Here is a 6,121-nt window from a genome sequence, read left to right on the forward strand (position 1 = left end):
GGCCATTCTAAGATCACAGAGATCTTCTGGGGGTCCATAGCAATTCCAGTGGTGGAAATGATCAGCCCCAGGAATGGGATACTGTGCTGTTCGAAGCTACACTTCTCGGCTTTGCCATAGAGCCCGTGCTGGCGAAGACGCCCCACCACGCTCCTGACATGACCTCGATGCGCCTCCAGAGATGAGGAAAAAATCAGAATATCGTCTAAGTACACGATCACAAAGATATCCAAAAAATCTCTAAAAGCACTGTTCACAAAATGCTGAAAGGTGGCCGGTGCGTTACATAACCTGAATGGCATAACTAAGTATTCGAAGTGCCCGAACCGAGTGCGGAAAGTAGTTTTCCACTCATCCCCTTCACGTTTGTGGACCAGACTGTAAGCACCCCTAAGATCTAGCTTAGTAAAAACAGATGCCGACTTTAACCTTTGAAACAATTCAGGGACTAAGGGAAGGGGATAACGGTTCTTAACTGTAATTTTGTTCAGATCCCTATAGTCAACACAGGGCCTCAGGGACTGGTCCTTTTTTTCCACAAAAAAGATTCCGGCCCCAGCCGGTGATGTGGAAGGACGGATGAATCCCTTTCGAAGGCTTTCATCAATATACTCCTTCAAAGCACCCAACTCCCGCTCTGACAGGGGAAAGATTCGTCCAAAGGGAATCTCAGATCCCGGAAGAAGGTCAATGGGACAGTCATAAGCTCGGTGCGGAGGGAGAATGTCTGCTCCATGTGGACTGAAAACATCAAGGTAATGGTGATAAGCAGTAGGAACAGTTTGAGCTAGCTGTCAAGGTCCTACCTTTTCCCAGAGGTTGTTACTCCATGTGCTGGCATCCATCTTGGATTTCTGCTGAGCATGGTGGGAATCTTTTATGCCTTCAGGTCTCTGAGGTCCATCCCCCAGGGGGGTGTGGCTGAGTACATATAAGCCTGTGATCTGCACATGCTCTTTGCACTTGTGTCTTGTGTGTTTGTCTTGCTACAGTTCTGTGTATACGCTCGTGACTCTTCTGGTATCTGACTCGGCTTGTGACTAAGACCATTCTCTGTGTTTTCCTTCGATCTGACCTTCTGTTGCTGAACCTGGCCCGTGACCTGTGATTCTCTGTCTACTGTTCTGTACCGTTTTTTTCCCGTTGTTGTCGACCCGGCCTGCCTGACTACGCTATTGTCATTCTTACCAGCTACACGCCATTGGCGGCGGCCATTACCGCAGCCAGGGTGTCTCGGGGGCCGCAACCTGGTTCCTGGCTGTGTCAAGTCCATCCCCACCATCAGGGGCCCTGGTGAAGGGCAGCCTGGGACTTAGACTCCGCGCCCTGAGGGACTTCGGTCTGTTGGTGGTGGTTGTCGTCAGCCAGTGCGTTACCCTGCCACTAGGCCTACCTGCCCGTTCCACAGCCCTGCCCTGACACTAGCTCAGTGTCGGTATTCACACATAACAGAGTCGGGGTGTCTAGTGGTGACCTTAGAAAACAATGCTCCTGACAGTAGGGTGAATGGAACAGGACAGACCCAGTTCTCCAGTCAATCTGGGGATTGTGTGCTTGTAGCCAGGGGGGCCCGAAAATGACTGGAAATAAAGGGGACGCAATGGCGTCCAAGCGGAGGAGTTCTTGATGATGACCGGCCACTGTGGTGCATATAGGAGGGGTCTCCCGATCTACCAACCCGGACTTAATTCGAGACCCGTCGGCCAGGAAGATGTTCAGGCCCCGCTCTTTAGACAGTAACGGAATCTGCTGTTGGGCTGCAAAGCTAAGGTCTATGAAGCAGCTGCAGGCCCCTGAGTCAATAATGGCCGTATGGTTCTGTTAGGTACTGCCCAGCGGTATCTCTAGTGAACCACAGAATTGGATTCCTCAGGGTGTGGAGTCTAAGCCCCAGTCTGCTTATTCACCAGAGATGGTGGGGATGGACTTGGAGCAGAACTGAGACCAGGTCGCGGCCCCTGGGTACACCCAACTGTGGTAGAGAGGACTGCCGGTGGTATATACAAGAGGAGAGCCTGATGTGAAGAGACTGGCAGGCCCTGGACAGTAGCGACTGGATCCGAACGGGATGGATGGGTGGATGACAGTATGGAGTATAGCGGGGTCAGACAAGCCAGGTCGGTAACAGCAGAGGCAGAATGGTACAGGGCAGCAGGCAGAGAGTAACCAGGTCACGAGCAAAGGTTTGGCAACAGGAGGTCAAATAATTCAGGAGTAGGCAGAAGAGTAGTCAGGGACGAGCCAGGGATCAGAACAGGTGACGGTCAACGGATCAGGGTCAGGCAGGGTCGGCAACTAGCAATCTCTCAGGAACACAGGATAACAGGAAAAGCAGGAAAGACCATACGGCAATTTGATTATTGCCAGAGTCTGTTTAAATAGTGCGCCCTGTGCACTCATTGGTGCCAGGCGCGCGTCCACGAGTGCGCATGCACGGCCGCCGTTGCTGCTGTGGGCGCCCAGGCCCTAGTGCCCGCACGCTAGTGTGCCTAGACAGACCGCGCATGCGCAGACTCGCACGCCGCGGTAACTCTTGGAGTCCCTGACAGGTTCTCTGCTTCAGGGAGACCCCCTGCTAAGTTCCTAGAAAAGGTTGTTATGTTTTGAGCTAAGCTAAGCTGAGTTGAAGTTGAAGTTGAAGAAGCTCCCTTTTAACATCGGAACTAACTTTGGGAGATAAAGTACCCTTTTGGCTCAGAAACCTGGAAGCTGTTTAACCCAAGGCTTTTGTCAAGTACTTGATCTAAATTCCTTTCTGTTATCTCTTTTGCTGTGTTATTGCTCTCTTTATATCTACATATATATTGGCTACATCTTTTTCTGTAAATATTTTTATTGCACCCTTTTGACCTTTTAGTAATAAATCTTACTTTCTGAAAGTGTTGAACTGTTTCTAAAGCTCTTTAATGCAAACTAAGAACCCCCGTCTCTGAAGAGCGCTACCGTGTGTGTTTAAACCTCTGTCTATCCTGTCTGCAATGACAGTGGTATACAGACTATTATTCAACATCATAGTGTTATTGCTGATATTGCCGAGTTTCCTCTTTTTCTGTACAAAAAGGAGGTGGTGGCAGTGTGAAGGGTGAATTGCGTAATTAACCTGACTAAGTAATAATCGCTCTCAGGCTGCAGACACACAGATTGTGATCCATTAGCTGGAAAATCTTTGTGCAGGGTGCAGCTGGGCGTGGCATTGTTACACACATGACAGCGTGGTTTTAGACTGGCTAGTCCTTCAGTCACGAGTTGTTGAGAAGGGTTGGGGTCTAACGCCGCGATCGTCACATAGGGTAAAAGGGGTTGTCCCATGCAAAAGCTGAAAGAAGTGAGGGTATCCAGAAAATCCATAACAGAAAATGACTCTGAGCATGTAACCTAGCTGGCCAGGAAAGGCAGGGGACAAACAAGCAGCAAATGAACCTCATGAACCATTCCAGGTCAAATGACCTCAACATAAGGAGCCTTTCCTGGAGGGACCCCCAGGTTGATGTGGACAAGGGCCTCTTCCCTGCAACCCTTACCCAGTGGTTTGGTGGGGTCTGTGGGTATGGGAGGACCGCCAAAGTGAAGTGTCACTGAAAAAATGTAAAATTGTATCAAATACTTACTCATTTTATTTTCCTGATGCCAATCCATGGCAGCATACATGTGATATAGCTCCGCCCCTATATCCACCCACAGGACCTGTTTAAATGCTCTAAAAGGAAAGCAAAAGCAAACTCACTCAATCTTCATAAAAATAACAAGATCTAAGAAAAGGGAGGGTTCCTATGCTGCCATGGATTGGCATCAGGAAAGGAAAATTAAGTAGGTATTTGATAAAATTTTCCCTTTTCCTGATGTTGACATGGCAGCATACATCTGATAAATAATGAGCTAAAAATGGAGGGCTAAAAATGAATACTCAAACTTTATTACAATGGACATGGAAGCCTGGACCATCATTCCATTGAAGTCCATTGATGTACAAGCCCCTGGATCTTCCCTGTAGCGTCTGAGGTAGGTGCACTGCGGGAACCAGCCTGCTACTTTGCAGATGTCTCCATAGACATTTTGCATGCACTGCCCCAAAATTAAAGATGTAGAAATGGACCTACTGAATGAGCCTCTACCACTTCTGGAGGCCCTTGCCTGGATACACTGTTTGTTCTCTTGATCACCTTGACACCCCAAGATGACAAGGTTTAGCTGTAGTCTCCACTTCCAAATTTGCCTTTTGGAAACACGAAAACCCTCCCGGAGGATGCAAGTTAGGAAGGTGCTTGAAGGTAGGCATTTTAGACACTTGGTACACCCAGCTTGTGTAGGTTAGATACTGTCTCTGCCAGAAAGGATGGAAGCACCACTTTTTTGCAAGATGAAAACAGAAGAAACCTGGGAACAAAGGTGCTCGAGGGACATAGGGCCCAACTTCTGCAGGAGGAATATGATAGAGGACTCTGTATCCCCAAGTACTTGCAGATCCAAAACTCTGCCCCCTGAAGTAATCGCCTGACGTTATCAAGGGACACTGCGTCTTGAGTTACATCCCACTGAGGACTGCTTTCCATTGACGCAAACAGAGTCCTGGCAGAAAAATCCAGGACAGAATAAAATCCAATAGGAGAACGTTATTCCTCCTCAGGGCAAAGTCTTAGGAACAACCTCCTGAAGTGTTCCTCTGGCAACTCACTCACCCATTTTCTCTGGTAAAAGCTGAAATGGCTGAATTTTGAGCCCTTACAAAACTAGGCTGAGCCCCAAATCCAGATCCATGTGAGGAAATGATAGAAACTGGGCAACCTCTGGATTACAAGGATCAAAATTCTGCTCAGCTGTGAAGACTGTGAACCTGTTCCAGACTTAGGAGAAAATAACATTTGTTGATATCTTTTCTTGGAACTTAGCCAGGGTTTACTATTGCCAGAGGACGGTCCAAGTCCTCCAATCCTTCCAGCTCAATTTCCAGTCCATCCTGGAACAGGTTCTGTGGAAACACTGGTAGCTGAAGTGGTCTTGGTCCAGACTAAGTTCCATGACTAGTGTAAACCCAAAGGCTGTGGACCAATCAGACATGCTTGCTATCACAGTGAGACTCTCAGACAACAGTCTCTCCTGGAACTTCATGACCAATGGCAGTAGAGGAAAGCCATCTGCTAGTTGACTAATCCTCGGGTGAGTGAAAGCTTCCCCTTCCTCCACCAACTGGTGATAGGAACAGAGGCACCCTGTGAATAGATGGTGATGCAACCAGGTTCAGCTGAGGAAGACCCCATACTTGAATGATATGGACAAGATCTTATGATTAAAAACCCATTCATTGGGAACTAAAAATACCTGGCGCGACAGCCCCTTTTGACAATCTAGGTGCCCAGAAGGTACACCGCCCATAGCCCCTGAAGATTACATTCGATCAGGGATCAATTTTATTGGAACCTGCCCTCGGTTCTCCCTTGTTTGTGAATGTACGACACCGCTGCTGTGTTGGCCTCATGACCTCACCAGTTGAGCCTGAATATGAGGGAACAGTGCACATAGTGTTATCCATAGGTGTGTGCAGCCTATGGCATTATGGTGTGCACCCCAAAACTCAAACATGCGTGTGCATTTGTGTGTGCATATATATATATATATATATATACTGTATATACACACAAGGGGCGTTCAAGTCAAACTGGGACTTTTAATTTTACAGGTATAAAAAGTGATGCTGGCGTGGCGTTACTACATGCTGTAGTAAGTGGCAAGTGTGTCCTATTACTGATAGGCGGCACACATGTCTTGTGCCAGTCCAGAAACCATTAATCAAGATGGCAGACAACAGTATTAGTGTGTGCATGAAACAGTGTGTGGTGATGAAGATGTAAAGCCAGCGAATATCTACAGAAGTCTTCAAGCACAGTACGGTGATGAGAAGCTCAGCCGCAGTAAGGCATTTGAATGGTAAATGTTTCAAAGATGGCCGTCCAACTTTGACAATCCTGGCCATGGTGGTTCCCAGCCCACAGCAGTCATTCCTGTGAACATTCAGCACATGGAACGCCTGATCCTGGATAATCGATGCATAACCTGTCGTGAAATTGCACAAGAGATGAATCTTTCTATGGGAACGGTGAACACAATCATTCAGAACATTTGCATT

This window comes from Staurois parvus, unplaced genomic scaffold, assembly GCF_062004578.1.
Source record: "Staurois parvus isolate SC_StPar_1 unplaced genomic scaffold, SC_StPar_1.0 ptg002978l, whole genome shotgun sequence".
In the NCBI taxonomy this organism is placed as follows: Eukaryota; Metazoa; Chordata; class Amphibia; order Anura; family Ranidae; genus Staurois; species Staurois parvus.